This window comes from Bubalus bubalis, chromosome 11 (assembly GCF_019923935.1).
Source record: "Bubalus bubalis isolate 160015118507 breed Murrah chromosome 11, NDDB_SH_1, whole genome shotgun sequence".
Classification (NCBI taxonomy): domain Eukaryota; kingdom Metazoa; phylum Chordata; class Mammalia; order Artiodactyla; family Bovidae; genus Bubalus; species Bubalus bubalis.
The window spans coordinates 59,564,839-59,588,069 of record NC_059167.1 but is presented as its reverse complement, the minus strand read 5'-3'; the positions used below and the strand labels follow the sequence as shown (position 1 = coordinate 59,588,069).

At 42.3% G+C, this 23,231-nt stretch overlaps 1 long non-coding RNA gene across 1 annotated transcript; it reads right to left on the bottom strand.

Annotated features, from left to right (window-relative positions):
• Positions 1–358: 358 nt before the first annotated feature.
• Positions 359–22,087, bottom strand: LOC112587851. Its single transcript, XR_003112359.2, has 4 exons — positions 14,314–22,087; positions 13,483–13,554; positions 13,239–13,361; positions 359–885 (listed from the first exon to the last, which is right to left on the bottom strand). It is a non-coding gene; the product is annotated as an uncharacterized LOC112587851 (long non-coding RNA).
• Between the last annotated feature and the right edge of the window lie 1,144 nt (positions 22,088–23,231).

Here is a 23,231-nt window from a genome sequence, read left to right as displayed (position 1 = left end):
TGCAGGCAAAGTCCCAGCCTCAGCCTAATCCTGAGTGAAGTTCTGGAGCATAAATTGCACCTCAGCGTTAGCCCTGACTTGAGTCAGAGGTGCTGGGTTTTCCACCTCCTGCAGCAGTCAGTCAGAGACCCAAGGGCATCCAGGCACAGCACCACCAATTTATACTTCACACGCATCCTTTGTAATGTGAAAGCATTCAGAGAGGGGAGACATACTGTTTATTAATTGGCTTAATAGTGGAGTTACTGGTGGAGAGGAAAGAATTGCCTCCAGATACCAAAAAAGCTCACAGCAGATGCTAAAGGGACACCTCCTTTGAAAAAACACTGCATATAGACAGACAGTATTTTCTTTTAATGGATTTGATTAATATAGTTTAATATTAGTAAATAAAAATCATATCAGGGCTGATAGTCTTCTTAAGCAAAGTCATCTTTGTAGGAATCTTAGTTACCAGATGCAGGTAGTAGTTCTATGGTGTGTGTGCATGTGGTTGGGAGGGGGCTATATCAACACTTGCCATTTCCCTCTGAAGCTTCTAGCACTTATAAATTTGTCATAGAAGCTTTTCTCATCTGCAGTTCGAACACTTTTTTTCAGCAGGAATTTAGCTGAAGTTGAAATCACCATCTGGCATCTCATATTGAACCAGGTTCTTTGTGTGCCAAGAACCTCTTCTCTTGGCAGTGATGTTGGCTGTGATCTTTCAAAAATGTTTCTTGGGTTGGCAGTCTTGACTGAGCAGAGCAAGCAGCCTGTCTTGGAATTTAGGGAGAGATATGCTGAGCAAGTTGTTGCTCCAGGAAGAAAAGCACAAGGTGAAAAGTTGAACCTTAGGTTTTGAAACCCCGGAAGTCATATCTTCTATTATTGAGCTAAAACCAGCTAGGAGGAAAAAAAAACAAAATCTCAGCTGTATGATTAGTAGTAGCAAAATGTTTCGTAAGACCTAGGAAAGGAATATTCAATTCGAAACAACAAATGCTATTTAAGCACCTTCCAGGTGCAAAGTCATATCCTCTGTGCTGTGGGGACAAAAGGATGACTAAAAAGGGGTCTCCACTCCTTAGTGGTCTACCATCCAGGGGCTGGGAAGCACTTAGGTGGAAACAAGGCAGCCTATACCAAGGAGAAGAGCTGGCGCCGTCTGCCCTCCTCCCGCTTGTTCAGGGATCCCTTTCTCCATTTCTGTGCCCCTCCATCAGCTGACAGGTTTTGCTTCCACTGGTCTGCACCTATGACTCTTCTTTAGTGGCTGCCCCTGGGTACAAGGTACATATTTAGAGAGCAGCAAGCACTGGGGAGCCTGCTTTCTAGCAGTGAGTGCTCAATGTGGGAATACAAAAGCCCAGCTACCTTTGCCTTGGAGAAGGACTTCAGTTAACATCCCACCAGATCAGGCTGAGCGGCTGCTCCTGGACTCTTGCCTGGTCTCACACAGTCTCGCACATGCTCTGTCTCTTCTCTTTCCCTGCCCCACTCCCCTCATTCACTTGCCAGTCTCTCTCTTCTGGAACACCCCCTAAGTAAAACCTGACTCTACAAACCTTCCTTTCAGGATCTTCTTCTGGGAACCTGACTGAGGACAATGATATAATGATATAAACAAAATGTTACGAGAGCAGGAAGGAGTGATTGATTTTGCCTGGTGTTCGAGCACCTTTCCATAAAAGGAGGGGTATTTGAACTAGGCCTTGAAGGGTTATTTGGATTTTGCCAGACAGATGGAATTGAGGGAGGTCACAATAAATCTGGGGAAAATGCATACATGTGCAGGGATAATGAGGGTAATGGTGGGGTGAGAAAGGTCATTGATGAGACCACCAAGGTAGGCTGGGAGTAAATGAAGAAGAGTCTTGAATGACATTAAAGAGTTTGAGCTTTTAAAAAATTGTTCATCTTAGATGTCTGAGCAGGGGAGAAATGATACACTTCTCTTTTAGAAAATAATTGAGCAGAAATGTAAAGGATGGGTTGGAGGGATAAGAGACAAACAACAGAAGTAAGTTTGGGGGTCACTGCAATATTCCACAAGGGGATGATAAGCGACTGACTTAGAGCAGTGGGTGTGGTAATAGAAAGGAAAGGATGGATCCAGAGATCAAAGCAAATGGACTTATAAACTAACTGGATGTAGGTGGGAAAATGAGAGCAATCAAAAGTGGTCAAAGTGTTTTTCTGGATCAGAGGGTGAAGAATGGTATGGTACCATCAGCAAAGTAAAAGAATCAAGAAGAAAAATCCCGATGGAAAAGAAATCAATGAGTTCATTTTTGGATATGCTGAAATTGAAGGAGACTCTAGAGAACCCTAATAACTCAAAGACATTTGAATGAAGTCAGAAAGTAATCTGAGAATAAAGAACAAACAAACACATATTCAGAGACTCATGAAGTTCTAGTTCAAGGTTAGACCAAAGAGACACTTTTAAAAATTAGCTTTCTGGATAGGAATCAAAACAAGAAAATCAATGACAGAAACTTGGACACCTTTTAGGAATAAGAACACTTGAAATTCACTTGTGACAAAAGTGCAATACTTCAGTTTCAGTATGATTTTACTTTGCTGATTAAAACTAGGGTGGGGAGTCTATACAATCTAAAAATTAGATCTGATGTATCAAATTTGCAGGGCTGTTTCTATGGACTATGAAATTCTATGAACGATGAAAACAGAGTCTTATGATAATGGTGCTGAAAGAAGAAAAATACTGCTTTGAGCATTCACAGCCCATTACCCAATGGGACACATTGCTGGTGGAGGGGCTACTGGAGTAATAGTTCCACTGACTGACAGTGGCCATTTCCTGGCCCTTAATTATTGCTGCTCATTTGCTTATGGCCTTGCATTGGTTTTTAAAAAAATTAATCAGTTTGTCCACGTGGGAACTGCCATTCCTGTGTTGCATTGACATTTCAAGCAGCACACAATTAGAAGAAAAAACACACGTCCAAACTCTTTTAAAATGTTTCCAAAAAAATGTTTCAGTTGAGGAAAAGTCTACTGTATATAAGATACATTGTTTCAAAAGCCAAGTGAATTTTAGGGCAGCAGATAGGCCTGGGTACCCTGCAACAATGTTCCATTTAAACTCCTCTCTTTGAGAGCATTTAATACTGAGGAACAACACTTTCTCCTCTCCTTCATAGGAGGCTGTAAATTTCAGAAGCCAACTTCCCCGTGGCACTAAGAAAGAGGAGGAGTCAGTAGAAAATATAGAGGAAGGAGGGCATTCGTTGTTATTTATTCATTCAATCTCTCTTCCTTCCTCCCTGGCTCAGTCCTCCCTTCCTCTCTCCCCCACTTTCAGGAATATTTGAGGACTTATTGTGTGTCAGGACTGTACTAAGAGCCAGAGAAATCATACTAAATGAGGGAAACACACATGATCTCTACCCTCAGGGAATTTACATCTGTCATGCTTGATTTCAGATTCTACATGTCAATAAAAGATAATAGCACTTGTTCTTCCCTCCTATGCTCTCTCACCTTCGCATTGCTTATTAATGTATGTTAGGTTCGCCTATTTGTCAAGCTCATGTGCGAGGCATGACCTAGCTAGGCTGCCTCCATTTGAAATCCAAATCTCTCACTTAATAGTTGTGTACATTTGGTCAAGTGACTTGACCTTTTGAACCTCCGCTGCTTCATCTATAAAATATCGATAATAACAGCACAGACCTCATAAGACAGTTGTGAGCATTTTAAGAATTAATTCATTTAGAATCTGAATGGGCTCTGGTACTTGGTGAACAATTAACTGATGTTATCCATTGTTATTTTTAGCACACACAGGAAAGTAAATAGTTGAAACAGACTGTATCTTTCAAAGAGCTTACAGTCTTGCAGGTGGAGACAGACAGGTACACAGATAAAGGGAAATAATGTGTGGTGAGTGAAATGATGAAGAAAGTATGTTTAGACTATGGTGGGGGGTCACAAAGAAGGGAGTGGTGAATTCTTTTGGTCAACTCTTTTGAGACGGATGTAATATCAATCCAAAGTAGCGTCTTATTTCCCTGACCCTTAGGTAAATGATCCTTTCCTATTAAACGCCTGTTTTGCTTGCTTTATTTGCCCCTAGTTATTCCACTGTGATAATTATGTAAGCACAAATGAAAGCTTTTCATGGGGGGACACTGTGGTCCCTCTTTATTTACACTCTGAATAAACGAGCTTGCCATAGTTGGTGAAACTAGACTACATTTTTCTGATCTCTTATGTTCAGTGGCATGTTTCTTATATAAATCAGACTTGTTTGTGCAAAGGGAAAATAAGCCTTTTCTCATGCCAGGAGGTGGTCTAATTCTTTTTGCCAGTGACTGACTAAGACATGGCCATAAGATTTAATTCTGACCAATGGGACCCAAGGGAAGCTGAGGGGGGTTCTGGAAAACATTTTCTCAATAATGTGAGGCTAGTGGAAGGAAGCATCATTATTCTTCTCCAGATGTCCTTGGAATGGCATGTGATGGCTGACATTGCTGCAGCCATTTTGTGATAATGATGGGGGATAGCAAAGTAGAAAGATGGAAACAAAGCGGGCCCCTAAAGACCTCCTTGTACAGCTGGATTTACAGACTTGGGCCTTGATCCACCTCCAGACTTCTTGTTGGGTGAGGAAATATCCCCCCTTCCTTTTACTGTTTCAGCTAATTTCAGATGGGTTTTCCATTCACGTTCAGTTAACTCCTTATGGAAGCTTGTCCCTGAGTACTTGGGAGTACCTCCCTGCAGGAAGATTGTACACTCTCTCCCTTTCAAGCCCAGGCATGGCTATATGCCTTGCTTTGGCCAATATAATATGAGCAGCATAATGTGGGTATTTCTGGGCATTTCTTGAAGCCTGTGTGTGGCTTGCCTTGCTTCTTCACCCCTGCCCCCACGATCAGGGAAGCACACTGAGATGGAGCCTCTGCCAGCCTGGTTCCTCAATGACCACAATAAGTAAGTCTTCTGTGACAAGTTGTGGCATGAAGAAGAAATAAATCGTATCAGGCTTCCCTGGTTGTGCAGTGGCTAAGACGCTGGGCTCCCAATGCAGTGGGCCCAGGTTCAAGTCCTGGTCGAGAACTAGATCCCACTTGCTGTAACTAAGAGTTTGCATGTTTCAGCTAAAGATCCTGTAGGCAGCAACTAAAGATCAAAGACTCCATGTGCTGCAACTAAGACCCAGTGCAGCCAAATAAATATTTTTTAAAGCAACTAAAAGAGTATATATATATATATATTTTTATATATATGAAATAAACCTTGTCACTGAGCTGCTGAAATGTAATGTTACTGTTGTTACCACAGATAAAGCCAGCCTACTTAAACTGGTAAACATCCTAAATACTGCAGTGACTAAAAACAATGAGGTTAAAGCAAGAGCTTGAGATACAGACCTTTAACCCCAGGTAAATCAACAGTAACCAGAAAGAACGGGCTCCCCTCTGCCTGCTCCACACACTTCCTGGCTAGTGAGATGAGCCTCAGAATGGTAAGTAATTTAATCTAAATACCGCTTTAAAAATGTCTTCACTTCAATGCATTATTCAGAGTAAATTAATCACAATGTATTAAGTGTCTCTTTAGCATCCCTGACACTTGCCTCATCACTTTGCCCATCAACTTTTTTTAAATAATGACCTCACTATGCACTCCCCTAACAACCTCCCCTACCTAGACTATCTGCCCAGGGGCTTTTGGTAATAGGTCAATGATCATATAGCTGGAGTTATGCAGCACAAATAAGAAGGTGATGGGTCAGTGGGAGACAGGAAAATGATGACCATGATATTAGTAGTTCATATTTATGTAGCACTTGTTCTACATCAGATGTCATTCAAAGCACTTTATACATAGTAACTCACATAATCCTTACCTTATGAAGCAGGTATTAGCATTATCTCTCCTCTGTAGAGAAGGAAACAGAGGCACAGAGAAGTTAAATGTTTTGTTCAAGGTCATGTAAACTAAAATGTAATGATACTTGAGTCCTATTGTAGGCAATCTGGCTCCAGAGTCCTGTTGTAAAAATAATGCTTTACCAAGAGTGGGTAGGGAGGAGTACTCTTTTAGGGGCAGCAGTTCTTGGACAAGCACAAGGTTAAGAGACCAGTTGAGTTTCGCCTGACTTCTCTGACCAGGGATTGATCCCACCCATGCCCTCATCAGTGAAACATGGAGTCCTAACCACTGGACTGCCAGAGAATTCCAGGGTGTTGTTTTGCAATTTGCAAAAACACATCTACATCCTGGTTTCCTCAGCTACATGATCGTGCTGCTGGTAGCTCTGTCCTCTGCAAGGTAACTGAGGCATGCAGAGATCCTGGTATTGAGCTTGCCTGCAAAACCACCAGCTGAGTGTGGTTGGGGCTGCAGTCGCATTCTAAGGACAGATCCCCAGAGGGTGCAGAAGTCTTGGATATGTGGAGAGTTATGTAAAGGTGTGAAATGACATCTGGGGATTCTCTAGGAGTCCATTGGAGGGTATGAATTGTAAGGTGACGGGACCAGGGGAAGGCTGTCTGGAGAGGCACTTCTGAGGCCTGCAGGCACAATAGCAGCTGAGATGCATCCAGTGCCCTGGGACGGATAATGGGATAAGCCACTGGGATCAACTGTGATTTGAGAGAGTTGAGGGGGCATTTTCCTGAGCACTGAGAGGGGCACACAAATGTGCAGAGGGCTAGGGAGGGGAGAACAAGGTGCTGGGATCTAAAACTGTTTCAGAAAAACTTGGGACATGTAGCTCAGGAGAGAGAACTTAGTTTGGGGAGCTGCAATGAATTGTCAGAAAGCCCCTTAGGCTGCATTTCTAAATTATACTTCAAAATTTGAACACTTCTTACCATCCCCACTGTGGTCACGGCTAGCACCTACCAAGGGCCACTTAGGGGTGCCTCTGCAAGACTCCTGGCAGCTACCTGATCTCCCTGCCTCCATTCTGGTCCCTTCCATGTGCCTCACAGAAAACAAAGTTATCTTTTTAAAAAATGCAGTAAATTCCTGTGGTTTCTTTCTATTCTTAGAATAAACTCCAAATCTTGACTCCATAATCAACCTGCCTAACACCTGGATCACATCTCTCACCACCACCCCCATGCTCAGTCCACCCCCGCCCCACCCCGGGGTCACATTTTTGACAAACAAACACACCAAGCTCCTTCCTGCATTAGCTGCTCTCTTCACCTGCAATGCTTTCCCCTCTGTTCTTTGCATAGCTGGCTCCTTTGGTTACCCTGTTCTTGATCCATACATCATCTTCTCTGATTTCCTGACCACACTGTCCCCTGGCCCTCACACTCTCTCAGTCACCCCCCATCCCATTGGCAGGATCCCTCTTACTCATAGCACTCATCACTATCTGAAACGGTCTTGTTTGTTCATTTCCTTGTTTATAGGGCTGCTGGGGCTGTTAGCAGTCTCCCCTATTAGTCTGAATGGGCTTTGTCTGCCTCGATCGTGGCAGTATCCCCAGCAACTAGATCAGTTCCCAGTGCACTGAGACTCCATAAATTAAGAAATAAGTAATTTACATTTAATTTCCATTAGTAATACATTTCAAACAATTTACTTATATGTCCCAGTGGGGAAAAGAAGAAAAATTAATTTTATTAACATTTAATTGAATATTGATGCATTCTTCAGATGATGGCAATGGGATAGCCATATTTGAACACAATTTTGTGGGGATAATCTACTACTAGAAAATTTGAAATTACATATGGCTCAGAATAAATTAGTTTTACATAGAAAATTAAAAACCCAGGAGCCACGACTGATAGGTTCCTATTTTTAAATATTATGAAAATATAAAACTTAAATATTATGAAAATGTAAAATATAAGCTACAATGTTTCTATAATAAAGGGTTTAAAGTTAGTAAGGGTAAAGAATACAATGTCAAAATCGACCTAACCATATTTTCTTTACTGATTTTTTTGAATAACGCAATGGAAATGAATGTTTATTTGAGGTCTGTTAAAATATTAACATTATACTTGATAATCACATTTGACTATTTGTCTTATTTCTGGATTTGTTACAACATTTTTAAAGATTGTTAATGTAGAGCCCTCTGGGATATAATCATTTTCAATCCACATATGACTAAATTTGGTCATATCTGCTGATTGTGCAAAGAGCTCTTTCTGAGAAGTAAATATTAATGCTGACTGGTTTTGAAAAAAGAACCCTTTGGAGCACCTCTTCTTTTTTCCATTTTTAGACACCTCTGTTAGCTTCTTTAACACTTGGATGGAAGCGTTTTTAAAGGAGCTTGTGAAGATTTGGAAAAGATTTTATTTTTAATATCCCAGATTGCATCCTCTGCACTGAGTTAGTTTTGTTGCATGTGCTCCATCTGTCTTGGAGATATGGAAAATTCAGTAGGAGAAAAATGGAAGGGCAAAATTGCTTCCCTAGCTTTACAAAATGTCTAAAAATGACTTTACATGTAAAAGCTAGAGTATGGATTCCTCCACTTCAAACTTCCCCACACTACCCAGGTGCCTGGCCCTCTGCCTTCTTAAGTGGGGAAAGGAGAAATTGTTTAGTTATTCCCTGGTTAGAAAGTTTGCAAGGTTGAATACCTTTTACACAATCTCTATTTTGCACAACTTCAGTAAAATTTCTTATCATTTTAGGTGACTTTAATGAAACACATGGATTGCTTCTCTTATTATGAATATTCCCTAAACAAGAATATAATCTATTTACTTGCTGGCTACAGTTGATCTAGGATTTCTGATATCTTTCTTTACTGTTTCAGGCTTAGCATTGGATGAAAAACTTGAAAAACAAAGCATTTCTTAGCCTATCCCCAGCTGCGCCTGACAGTGAAAGAAGCTGAAATCTCACTCTTCACTGGATGTTACATCAAATTTCAAGCTTCTATTATCTTTATCAAAAGCCATTAGAGAATACTTAGCAAAGATTTTGTTTCTCTGAAAATTGGCCTATTATATTTGTAACTGGAGCACTTCATGGATTGGGTGTCTAGGAGATCTAAGTGCTTTTTTCCATCCGGCTATTGTTTAGCATGATATTTACATGTTTACTGAGAGTCTTGTAGGCTTAGAACGTGGACTTCTGGAGACTAAGGATCTTTTATGATGTGTGTAGCATCAAATAAAATATGGAGTCTTCAGTGTCTTCTCAAAAGGGACTTTAATCTGAAGCTATAAAGGGATCCTCCTTTGGTGTGCATTTGTCTGCAAATAACTTTTTGAACAGAATCAAATCTTCAGCAAGCAAAATTCACAAACTCATTATGAACCTACTAAACTGAAATGATGCTAGAATTAGCTTGTTAATTTGGGGAGGATTGTTATTTTAGAATTATTGTAAGTAAAGTATTTTTGAGCAAAAGGTGACTGTTGGAGAAGGTGATACTTAAACATCATGTGATATTTAAAGCTGGCGTGCAGTCTCCAAATCACTGCCCAAGATGATAAATGTATCCATCAGTGCCTAACCCACATAATATCAAGTTTTCTCATGTCCTGTGACTCATCTGGGAGCTCTACTCACTTGCTATCAATATCTCCTATCCTGTTACAAGACCTTGTCTTCACTTAGAACTGCTTCACCTCTGAAATCCTGAACTTGGAAATTCCACTGTGACCTCAGTTCTATACATTTCCTCCCCCTTCACCTTCATCCCACCCATCTTCAGTCCTACCAAAGCATTGGTCTTCAATCTTCCTGTATAGTAGCCCCCAGTCTTCATGGATTTAAGACACTCTTCTCATTAGACACAATCCCCTTATTCCTTTGACATGCTGGCACAGCCAATCAACAAATCCTCAGTCTTGCACCCGCCCCTCTATCTGTTTTCTTTGGCCCTTGAGCATTACAGGAGAAGATCACATAACACATAATTATGTAGTCAGGTGCTAACACAAATTTTATTTCAAATCTCAGCTGGGTACATAACACCATCTGGAGTCCTTTGATCATTCCTAGATGGTTCCCAGTATAATCTACCAGATCTGAGACATGTAGGACTGGATAACATGAATTACAAACACTTAAAATAATACTAACTTCTTATTCAAAATATATAAAGTTTATTTTCTCCTCCTGGATTTTATGTGAGCCAAATTTTCCCCACTTTTGTGTTTCCTCTTATTTTCATTTTCTTTCACAGTTTTACAAATAGATCACTTCTTGGAGTGATTAAGGAGTTTAGGGGAATATTAAAGAGTTTAAGATGATCACAGGATATTTACTATAGACCTACTAGGTGCCCATCTCTATTTTAGGCACTGGGGATACAGCAGTGAGCAAAACAAACAACTCTGTCTTCATATAGTCTATATTTTAGTAGCAAGGCACAGAAAATAGGAAATCAGTAAAGTTATACTGTGTCAGAAAGCAGCAGGTGGGACTACAGAGTCCTGGATTGGTGGTGCCTGCTGGGAGGCACACTGTGGAGAGGCTGCTCTGTGTAGACTGCCTGGGTTCAAATCCCAGGGCTGGTACTTACTACATATGTGACCCTGGGCAAGTTACCTAACCTCTCCATGACTCAGTTTCCCTGCCTGTAAAATGAAGAATTTCATAATGCAAACATTATGAGGATTAAAGGACTTAATACACACATAACATTTCCCCTGGCAAGTACTATATAACTGTCAATGATTTTATTGAGGTTTTGTTTTTTCCTTTTTTTGGCCGCATGGCATGTGGGATCTTAGTTCCTTGAGCAGGAATTCAACCCGCACCCCCTGCATTAAGCATGAGGTCTTAATCACTGGACCACCAGGTATGCCCTAATGATCTTATTTTAAATTTAAATGATGTGACTGACAGGGAGTTAATATCCAAAATATACAAACAGCACATACAACATAACATGGAAAAACAAACAACCCAATCAAAAAATGGGCAGAAAACCTAAACAGACATGTCCCTGAAGACATACAGGTGGCCAACAGGGATATGAAAAGATGCTTGACAGTGTTAAATATTAGAGAAATGCAAATCAAAGCCACAATGAAGTATCACTTCACACCATTCAGAATGGCTATCATCAAAAAGTCTACAAATAATAAATGCTGGAGAGGGTGTGGAGAAAATGGAACTCTCCTTCACTAAGGTGAGAAAGAAAATTGGTGCAGCTACTATGGACAACAGTATGGAGGTTCTTAAAAAAAAAATGAAAACTGTAACTACCATATGATCCAGCAATCCCATTCCTGGGTATATATCCAGAAAAGATGAAAACTCTAGTTCAAGAAGACAGTTGCACCCCGATGTTCACAGCACCACTATTTACAATAGCCAAGACATAGAAACACCAAGCGCTCATCAAGACAATTGGTTTAAGAATATATGGAATATTATTCAGCCATAGAAGAATGAAATTTTACATTTGCAGCAACATGGACAGACCTAGAGACTATTAAACTTAGTGAAATAAATCAGACAAAGACAAATATTATATGATATCACTTATTTGTGGAATCTAAAAAACATTAAAAATGAATCTAAATACAAAGCCAAAATATACTCACAGATTTAGAAAACAAACTTATGGTTACCAAAGGGGAAAGGTTGGGGGGAGGGATAAAGTAATGAGTATGGGATTACAGATTTAAACTACTATACATAAAATAGATAAACAACAAGGATTTACTGTATAACACAGGGAATTATATTCAATATATTGTAATAATATACAAAAGAAAATGATCTGAAAAAATGTTTTCATGCAAAGGACATTTTTGGAAGCATAGCTTCCAAACATATAAAAAATTTTGATATAATAATGCATGTAATCAGGGGAGCCTGGTGGGCTGCCGTCTATGGGGTCGCACAGAGTCAGACAGGACTGAAGCGATTTAGCAGCAGCAGCAATAATGCACTGATAGAGCATTAACTACTCAGACTCCGTGCCTAACTACTCAGGTCTAACTACCATGATTTTAAAGTACTTATAGATTTAATGATACTTGGAGAAACTTGCAATCACTGAAATGTGATGCAGAAAACCAGTAATTTCTACTGGGGACAAAGCCATGGATAATGCTAATATTACTATGGCAATTTTCTCACATTAATAATTGAAGGCTATGATTTTAGTAACATAAAAGTGAAATAGTGAAACAAAATGTAATGTAAAAAGGTGAAATAACAGGAAAAATGATGAAACGCTTCTCCCATAAGAGTTTACAGACCCTTTGAATTCCACCCCAGTTGGGCACTTCCGCTTTAAAATGACGTCTGGCGCTACTGTCCTCTTTTCCCGTCCTCCTGCCACTGACCTAATTGTATCCACAAGGAATCCCCACCCACACCTTAACTAACTCCTCCCCTTCTAAGCCTGCTCTTCCTCTGGCGTGCCCGCCTACTCAAGAAGAGCCAGCCTCCACTCAGTCACCTAAGCTGGGTGCCCCACGTCACACCTGCCCCTTCCACCCTCCATCGTGGACCTGGCCCAACTCGGCAGTAGAGCTCAGTTTGGCCCCCCTCTCCGCGCATCTCCATCTTCTGTTTTCTCCCTCAGATGACTACAACCGCCACCTCACTGCTAACCTAAACTGGCCTCACCCACCCTTCTTCCAGGGGCGCAGACAGATCCATCTAGAACCTAAGTCTGGTCCTCCGCATTGTGAAACTTCTGCCCATCTTGCTAGCAAGCTCCTGCAACCCTGTGTTCCGATGCCTCTTCACTTCTTTTTTCTTTTGGCTGCCCCACTGGGCAGCATGTGGGATCTTATTTCCCGGTGGTCCAACCCTCACCCCTTGCATTGGAAGTGTCTTAACCACTGGACTGCCAGGGAAGTCCCGCCCCCTCAATTCTTGAGTTACCAAGGTTACCGAGGTTTGGAAGGGGGCCTCTAGCGCCTCAGCTCAAATCCTTGCTCTCTCTGCGCCACACTTCAAGGTCTTTGAAAAATCTCTCTGCCCTCTGTGTCTCAGGGACCCCAACTCTAAAGTGGAGTCGCAAGAGCACTTGCCCACGGCGGTGTGCGAACTAGGTGATATACACGTGGAATGTTCAGGGCAGGGCCACGGGTAATGAAAAGTTCAACAGCCTCTTTCTTATTTCATGTTTCCTTCGTGAGGAATGGTCTTTCTCCTGTTCTCTGCTCTGACAACTGGTCTTTAACACTCATCTTGGGCATCTCCCTGTCCAGGAACCCTCCACCCCCCACCCCCAGCCCCCGCCGCCTCCCCAGACTGGGTGGGCCTGGGCCTTGGGCTCTAGGGCGCCCCCGCCTGCTCATCTCACCAAAACTCACCACTTGGCTGCGTCCTGCTGGAGAATGCCTCGACCTCCCTGAAAGGACTGTGGCTTCTTCCCTTCTAACCCAGGAACTGGTCAGAACCAGGCATAGGGTGGCTGTTCAGCAAGGATTTGGAGGCTGAATGGATTAAAGAGCGAATACAAATAAAAAAACAAAGTGTTCAAGAAGAGCCAGCTCTCTTCCACTCTCCTGACAATTTGCTTTTCAAAGTATCGCACAATACACAGGTTTATCTTACTACTTTTCTGAGTGGTCCTGTCTGCGTCCAGCTCTTTCCTGGCCAATTCTTGGGCCTGATAGCATCGAGTTTCTGAAAAAGAAAGGGAAAAACAGTGTGTGTGTGTGGGTGTGCAGGAGGGGGCAGGAAGGAGGCCCTCAGCCTGCTCTCAGGAAATGGGTATCTAGGGACACCAGAGGCTTAACAAAGAGGACTTCAGCAGGAGGAGCAAGAACTAAAGTATATTTTTAAGAACAGAAGAGAAAACTGTGCTGTGTTGAGTCCTGCCTGAGGGCATGGCCAGCATGGCAATGGCCCTGACTGTAGTTAGAGCTGTTCTCATTCCTTTCTTTTCAAGCCCTACAAGAGAATTCATTTCTTGGGAAAAGATTAGACAATACAGAAGGGTATAAAGAAAAACAGCCTTACCCACCTACTCCCAGTCCTACTCTCCATAGGCAACCTCTGCTTCTGGGCAGATTTTAAAATATACACAGGGACACAGGCAGTCACATGTCTTTATGGCTGAAATCATGTTCAAAGAAGAAGAATCGCAGGTCTAGATTTGTTCAGAGAGAGACACTGGATGGAAATAGGGCAATAAACACATACCTTTCCCTGCTAATAGTGGAAGAAAGAAACTATTTGAAATAGAACTCATACAAGGAACCCTTTTTATCTGAGAGGGCCTGTGGTGTGGGACCCGAGGGGAGAGCAGGCTTAGGAGGTCGAGTCCAGGTTCTGTTCTTCCTGTTGGCTTCTCAGCAGGTGAGAAGTAGGTGGAATGCCCCACATTCAGAGTGGTGAGGAGAGCCTGGTATCTCAGGATGCTCAAAAAAGAGGCCGTCTCACCTGGGCCTGAGATCACTTGATTGAGAAACGCGTGGATTGGAGGTCCAAGAGGGGAGGACGGAGGGCTGGCTGGTGCAGGGCCTGCTGGGAGCAGGAATCTTGGTCCCTGCAACCTTCCCCACCCCCTCTCTTTAAAGCCACCATCACGCTTCCAACTTGGCCCTGCCAAACAAAGGCAACGGGAAACACAACAGCTGTTGGCTTGGGCTTTGGAAAGCTGAAGCAACAGCTGTGTAAGGGGGAAGCCGGGAGTGGGAGGGCAGCCTGGCTGAGCCTAAAAGTAAAACCCGGCCTGACAGCCCGACAAAGGCCTCCTGTCGGGTGCAGCGAGAGGGGCTGACCTGGTGGCTCCTTGCCAGGCTGTTCTGGGGCCACCGTGGGGAAGAGCCCAGACTTCTCTCCTCCCTCTCTGCCTCCCCAGCACCCGCTTTGGAGGACCAGCCTGCCCTCAGTAAACACCCCTGCAATCTGCAACTTTGCTTCCAGGTCTGTCTCACGGCCACCCCGTTCTGGGATGTGAAGATGGACTGGCTGTAGTACCTTTATTTACATCTTCCAGCCATGAAAGCGAACCAGGCACCGGTACTGGTCTGTGGTCTTCAGTTTTCAGACAGGCGGGGATGAGATGAGCCGTCTTTGGCGAGGAAGAGGGTGTGCCACCGCATCCCCCTCTTTAAAAAGGAGCCCTCGCCACCGGCTTGCTCTGTGATGTTGTCAGCACCGGGCATGGTGGGCCCTCTACACAGGCGGGCCTCCTGAGCTTCCACACCACCCAGAGCTTGCTTTCCTTCCCCTGGCATTGGGATATCGTGTTCAGCACCCTTCAACTTGGACTGGTCAGGAGGAAGTTTCTCAGCTTTAAAAGATCATCAAATTCCTAAATGGTCACTAAAATGTTTGAGAAGGACATTAAGCACTCGTGGGGAGCAGAAAATATACACCAGGAAGAGTAAATTTTTCTAATATTTAAAGTTTAAAAAAAAAGTGTTTCTGTTTGGTTTAAATGATTTAAAACAGAGCTTGGCCAGCATCAATGTCTAGAGTCAAACTTTCTGGTTCAGAAGTATCACCATTGTTAAGCCTCCCCAGAAGCTCACTGCTGCCCCCACGTGTCTTATCTAAACATCACAACACAATTTTCTACTCTTTAAATAAATGGTGGAAACCCTCCACCAGTTTGTTTTGCTCCCATGAAATAAACAGTACAGAATTAACGCTTGTGAGTGAGAGCTGTGCAACCCAGGTGAATTTTCAACAAGTCTTTAGTTTTGGAAGACTTCATTATATAGTGTTTCTCTCTCTCTCTCTTTCAATTCATTGTGCCTTTGATGAAGTGATAAATTTAATCCTTAGAGGGAATGGTTATGATTCTATGAATGTTAGTCCTACTAATGATACCCCTTCCAGAAAAACTACATGACTTATTCATTGATGTGCATTAGATTTATTTTACAGCCTTCAACAGAAATCTTATATTCAGCATGATTTAAGGTTTGCATCAAGTCTCTGATGTGAGATAACTTCTGATACAAGGCTCAAACAAAACACACAACAAAGTGTAACCTCCCTGTGCTCAGCTGGTACCTTTATCTTCAGTGGGGAGATTGGATCCCCATTTTGATGTGGACTAGGCTGCTTTTGTGGGTGTGTATTAAGCACCAATTCTTCCTGTTTCTGGCTTATCTATGTAGTTTATCTTAATGGCTTCTTGCTCCATAGAAACTAGGTCAAGAATATCACGTTGTCATGGGTGGAATTTGGAAAATGCCTTCCATCCTGAATAGATTAAGAGGCTGCTCCCTTATGCAGAAAGGTTGCAATAGTCTCCTCCTCAGCGTGCATGGAGGGGATGGCTATTTGCTCCCAATACTCCTTCCAGAGCCTTCCTATACTGCAGTGGTAGCCTTGGTGTCACTTCTCAAAGTCACCTGCTGAAGCAGCCTCCTGTGGTTCCTGAGTGCTTATTTATGGATCGTATTGATTGTTCACTGTTCAGTCCAGAAATAACTCTGAGGGAGAGCGCTCAGGTTTTACTTCCTTCAAAACAATCAAACAAGTTTGGTCAAATTCAGTGCCCACATAGAACCCACTGGGGCAGATTCTCTTAGACCCAACCCCATGTCTACTCCCAAAGGAAAGTTGTGAGGGGTGTGGTCTGAATGGGCAGCCAGGATTACTGAAAAAAAGAGCTCTTGATGGAATGTTCATCATGTTTTGTAATTCTGCCTGTCACTGATCCTGTGAACGAAGGTCAAGATCAGCTTTACTGCCCCAGAGGGGAAGGCTGAAACTATGGGATACAAACTGAGATACAAGTTTGCTGTTTCTGAGCCTTTTAAATTACTCTGACCAAAGTCTACCCTGTATGGCACATATGGAGATATTGAACTCTAAGAGCCATGGTGCCAAGCAATGTCTGCAAAGGCAGCTGAGAACCAGGCAGCAGGGGCTCCAGAATCTCTACAAGGAAGGAGCTCTGAGGTCATTATCTGACTGAATGTGGGTGCCGGAGGAAATGTCCCAAGGTTGCATGTGCACTTAAGCACACTGTTTCAACTGTGTCTTTATCAGAGGTGGCTCTGGGGGCTGTTGATGGAGCTGCCTACTGAACTGCATTGAAAAGAACCAGTTGGCCAGTCCTCCAATTTTTCAAAGAAAAGGCTCTTTCTACGTATAGAGACCTGGTGTGAAGTGTTTAATCAGTCTAGGTTGAAGTCTTCAACAGAGTAAGCGATCTGTTGATTGTTTGACAATTTTAGACATTTTGGGGGGGGTGGGGGGGCAATGCCACCAAGACTTGAGACTTAGCAGCTCAGCCTGGAGGGGTCCATTTCCCTAAGTGCCCTCAGGAGGGAAGCAGAGGAGGATCTAGAGCTCAAACTGACCTTTAGCCTTGTGCCCTTGCCTTTGTCACTGACCTCTGCTGTTTCCACCCTCCCTGCCAGCTGGGAGCATGCTGCTTGTATTGCTGTATGTGTGACCATAGAGCAGCAGGGGTGGGTCAGGCTTAGCACAAGTTTTTTTAAGCCACAGGATGAATACAGTAGTATCTCCTTGGATTATTGATTTTTATTTAGAGGTTGGGGAAATGTTATAGTTCTATAAGAGAAATAATGATACAGAGTCTGAATTAGTTAGGACTGAATTCAGCTGGAAGTAGCAGAAAAATCCAAAGTGTCAGTTGCTTAAAGAAAATGGATGTTTCTTTTTTTCTTACATTCAGAAGTTTGATACGTAGTCAGCTCAGAGCTGGTAAGACCTTCTGCAGGGCAGGGATGCAGGCTCTCTGTTGCTATTTGGCCTTGAGTAGCTTCCATCCTCAAAGGCATCTCATGGTCCAAAATAGCTGCTGGAGAAGGAGCCTTTGAATTTGTATTCCAGACAGCAGGAAAAGCAAGTCCTTTAGGGACACTTCCAGAAGTCACATTGATCACTCCCTTTATGTCAGATAGCCACAACTATCTGCAAGGGAGATTTGGAGACGTGATCTTTATTGGAGGCAGATGTGTACCATCTGAAATGTGATAGTCCTTGATTGTATAAGAAGGGAAATTGAGATTGGGGGTCATTTTAAGTAGACTCCCTGGTGATGCTGATGCTACTGGTCCACATGGAGTGCATTTTGAGTAGCAAGGGACACAGAACTGCATGAGCCGGCCCCTGCTGACCCTACCTTGCCTCCTTTCTCTCCCCATCATCCCCGTGCTTCCTTCTGGTTAGCAGTCTTCTCACAAGTCTTGTCATTAAGATCTCAGTTAAAATAGTTTCTCTGTGACCCAATTTCAATTTGATAGCACTTAATCTGAATTTTTATCATGTATTTATCTGTTTGTATGATTGGGATTTTTTTTTGTCTTCCCCCTCTAGAATGTCAGCATCATGGGAGAAGGGAAGATATTTGTCTTCTCAACACTGAATCCCAGGCACTTTCAACAGCACTAAGAACATATCTAGAGAAATAGTACAGATGAACCTAGTTCCAGGGCAAGAATAGAGACACAGATGTGGAGAATGGATGCATAGACACAGGTCGGGGAAGGGGAGGGTGGGATGAAATGAGAGATTAGATTTGACATAAATACACTACCATGTATAAAGCAGATACCTAATGGGGACCTGTGGTGTAGCACAAGGAGCTCAGCTCAGTGCTCTATAATGACCTAGATATATGGGATTGGGGGTGGGGTGGTAAGAATGAGGTCCAAAAGGGAGGGGATATACATATATACATATGATTGATCCACTTTGTTGTACAGCAGAAACTAATACAACATTGTAAAGTGATTATACTCCAATTAAAAAAAAAAGAACATATGTTCAAATGTCTGTGGAATAAATGAAGAATGATGCAGAGTCTCCCTAACTATAATGTTAGTTTTGAGATCATAGGCCTTATCTTATATTTACACTCTCCCCCACAGTACCTAGCAGGGTGTAATATGTACAGCTGGTATTTGATGAATGTTGAGTGGGGTCTCACAAGAGAAGGAATACCTGTCAATTCCTCAGATGGGTCAAAGGTAGAGTAGGGCATGATGACTACCCAGAGCCAGGATTTTGGCTCTGGGTGGGGAAGGTGAGAACAAGCAGTGGACCCTGTAATGGCTTTCACAGTAGAGCTTCCAGCCCTGGATTCTTCCTTTCTATCATCATGCAGTTCAGAATTTTATACATGTGAATCAGAGGATGCCCGAGGGGGTTACAGAGAATGCATGAGATGAAAAGATTGTAATTGTGTGCAATACATATAGATACAAGTTTTGCAATGATGTAATTACTCATTCACATACTTACGAGCACCTGCTTTGTGCCAGGTGTTATGGTAGGTGCTGGGGATACATACAGCCTGTGTGCGTGCCATTTTGTTCCACACTGGACAAAGCAATGTCAAACCCGAGGATTCCTAATTCCTATGGTGCAAGACTATAAGGTTGCATGTTAAACACTATAGCCTTTCTGCTTAAAAATTGTTCAGTGGGTCACCTCCCAATACTACTGGCACTCATGACTGGATTAGTGAACGGATGTTTGCTAAGTCATTTGTGACTGCTGGGTTGGGTGGGCTCCTTTGTGAGTTCCTACCCTCTTTGATTCTCGGCAGGTTGGAGAGGGAAGAGTACCCCCACCCCCACCTTCTTATGTTCCTTTGTCTCACACACAGTAAGGAGGGGAGGGAATCCCCTGATGACATCAATTTTTAATTCCTTTCAGTAGAAGGAAGTAGAAGAGAGTTTCGGCACAGCCTCCTCTGTGTGTATACTTGTTTATATACTAGCATTTATTAGTAATTAAATTTCAATGTTAGTCTGTAAGCCATAATGCTCATAATCATCTTTTTAAATTAATTCATTTGGATATGGCTAGGAACCAGACAAAGATACTATCAAATACATTCATTAATAAATAAGATCAATACTGTGCATTTATGGGTGAAAAATTTTACCTTCAAAAGAGGAGTTCTTGTATCTATGATCTCATTTCACACTACATATGATTATTTTAAAACTCCTCTCTAGGGGCGGGTTGTTCCACACACGGACAGGCCGGGTGAGGATAATGAAGACCTGCCTCAGGCTACCCGACTGGACTCTGCACAAGTCAGCGAGCGCTCCCGTCTGGGTCCCCTTGGGCCTCTCCTTGCTTGTTAAAAAACTAAAGGCAAAGATGAAAAAATATACTAATTTCAAGATGTGCTGAGAGCACACACTTGGGGCATGAACAGGGGAGCTAAGGAAATGAGGCTACTTTCAGGATTGTCTTTGGAGACAAATGGAGACACACACAAACTCAGGCACAGATGATGTCAAACTAATATTAGGCATCCAGAAAGCCCAGCATTGGAAACCTTTAGTCTCTTGGGACTGAAAAGTCAGTTCCTGTTTATTTTTTCTACAGCTGTGACTTATTTCCTGTCTTCAATAATTTCTCTATGCATGTGCCTTCATTTTCAAGAAGATATTTTTACATATTCTTGCCTGATCAGTTAGCTTTTCCTGTAAGACTTCCTCTGGAGTCAAAGCCCCATGTCTGTTTTCCCTATAACTGGAATGTGGACCAGGAAAGCGCTCTAACTCTGAACTTGTTTGAGGGGCATTTAAAGAATAACTCAAGTAAAAGGAAAAAAAAAATCCTCGATGATGACTCTCTCCTCCCCTTCCAGTGTGTCTTGTCCTGAAATCAGCCGCAGTGTTTCCACTTCCCAAGAATTCAGCTGCGTCATAGGGTAAAGATAGCTTCAGAATCTCCTACCTGGATATCCAATGAGACAACAGGACCCTGTAGGTGGTGCTAAATTCCTTCACCCCGACTGCTCACAAAGCAGTAATGACTAGCCCGTGATTAACTATTTTAATTCTTTTCTTTTCAAGGGTTAGTGGGAGGACCAGTAACCCAGCTTACAGCTTGGCCGTCACAGCCCTGCCCCTGGGGATGCTCTGACACAGCTTTAGTGCCTACTAGGTCCAGGTGCCCTTGGACAATCAGCCCCACCTTGCCCTACTCTTCTGAGGAAGTGTAGCACATGCTATGTGTTTGCATGCAGTGGGTGCTCAACACACACTGAATGAATGCAGCTTATCACCCATCATTTGGTGTCACTGAGTCCCATTTCCTTGATGTAAAATGAGAATATCAGCAAATGATTGCTTATGTATCTTCCAGTCTGAATGTTCTTTGGACAGCCATATAGAATTATCTCCCATCTCCAAAGCTGTTTCTAAGCAACAGAATAGTACTTCCCTGAACTCCTTGTTTGACCTCTTCAGCCGACAGAGATGTTTACCACTGAGCTTGCAGCACTACGTTATCTGTAATACATATTCTTTATCTGGTGACACATGTCAGATTGGTATTGAGCTTTTCATCTGTGTAGATCCTGTCCTTTCCTTACATTAGAGTATAAGCTTCCGAAGCCAGACATTTTATAAAATGTGCTCTGTAAATGTTTGTCAAATAATTAGATACCACATCAAGAAATCATCTTAATTTTATCCAGAGGACATTCTGGGCTTAAGGGAAGCAGAATAATCAAGGGTGAATTCCAAGCTTGTAGTCTGGGAAACATGTGTGATGATGCTGTTCTTCAAGAGAGAGAATCTCGCAAGAGGAACAGGTTTGGAGGAGGGTGTGGAGGAGGTAAGTTTAGTGACAGGCTGCATTCTATACCTCCTTCTTGGAGATTTTTGAAGAACATTATCCAAATCATTATTTGAGATGAGATCCTGGCCAAAAGAATGTATTTTACTGTGTGTAGCCTGGAGTTCCCCAAATAACTGGACATGACTTTGGACACACGGATATAACATAAGAAGAGAATCAGGGCTAGGAAAGAAGCCTGCAGAACAACTAACTTTTATGGAAAGTCAGGAGAAATTTGAAAAGGAGCATCCAGAGAAATAGGAGGGGCTTTCCACCCCTGGCTTTTAATCCTGGCTCAGTCCTTTTACACATACAAGGAAAAGCTGAGTCCCATCTCTTGCCAAGGAACAGGAGAGCCCTTAGGCTTTGTCTTGGAAGGTGCAGAGTTCTCTGGGAGAAAGTAGGCACTCAAGTACTTCCAGTCCAACTCTTATAACTCTCTCTATTCAAAGAACTTACCCCCTTTGTTAAAAGGAAGCCTGTACTAACACACTCAAATCCAAGCCCATGAGAATATCCCAACACCCTCTCTTATAGCTATAATGAATCATCTTAAATTAGATTTGATATAGGCAAAGACAGGGCTTCCCTGATGGCTCCGTGGTAAAGACTCTGACTGCCAAGCAGGAGACACAGGTGCATTCCCTGGATGGGGAAGATCCCCTGGAGAAGGAAATGGCAACTCCCTGCCCACCCTGCCCCAGTATTCTTGCCTGGAGAATCCCATGGACAGAGGAGCCTGGTGCGCTACAGTCCGTGGGGTCGCAAGAGTTGGACACAACTTAGTGGCTAAACCACTACCATCACCACAGGTAAAGACAATGTAAAACCTAAACAACATAGAAAAATAAATGATCTCAATTAGTTAGTTATCTGACTCACTTCCTGTCTTCTGGGACTATCCTCAAACTTCCCTTTAATGTTTCATTTTGATCTCAACAGCATGAGTTTTTTTATTTTTTAATACCCTGCTATCTATATATGGAATTGAGAAAGGGTGGAAAGGACGAGAATGGGAAAACGCAAGGCAGTTCTTTATACAGGGCCCTTGCTAGTGGGATTGTACAATGTAATCACTTTGGAAAACAATTTAGTAGTTCCTTAAAAAATTAAACATAAAATTACTATATGAGCCAGCAAGGAGTATGGGGGTTCTTCTTGGGGTGAATTAAAATATTCTAAAATTAGTGGTGATAAATGTACAACTCTGTGAATATACTAAAACCACTGAATTGTACACTTTAAAAGGGTAAACTTTATGGTATGTGAATTATATCTCAATTAAGCTGTTATTTTAAAAAAAGAATGGGCAGAGGATCTGAACAGACATTTTTCCAAAGAAGACATGCAGATGGCTAACAGATACACAAAAAGGTACTCAACGTCACTAATCATCAGAAAAAAGCAAATCAAAACTACAATGAGATATCACCTCATAGCTGTTAGAATGGCTGTTACTAAGAAGACAAGAAATATGAAGTGTTAGTGAAAATGTGGGGAAAATGGAACCCTTATGCCCTGTTGGGAATGTAAATTGGTGTTGAAAATGAAACTACCATACAATCCAACAATTTCATTTATAGGTATTTATCTGAAGAAAATAAAAATATTAACTCAAAAAGATATGTGTCCAGTGTCCATTGTATCTTTACAGTAGTCAAGACATAGAAACAAGCTGTGACCCTCAATGGATAAATGGATAAAGAAAATGTGATATATATATATATGTATATATACACAGTAGAATATTATTTAGTCATTAAAAGAAGGAAGCTTTGCCA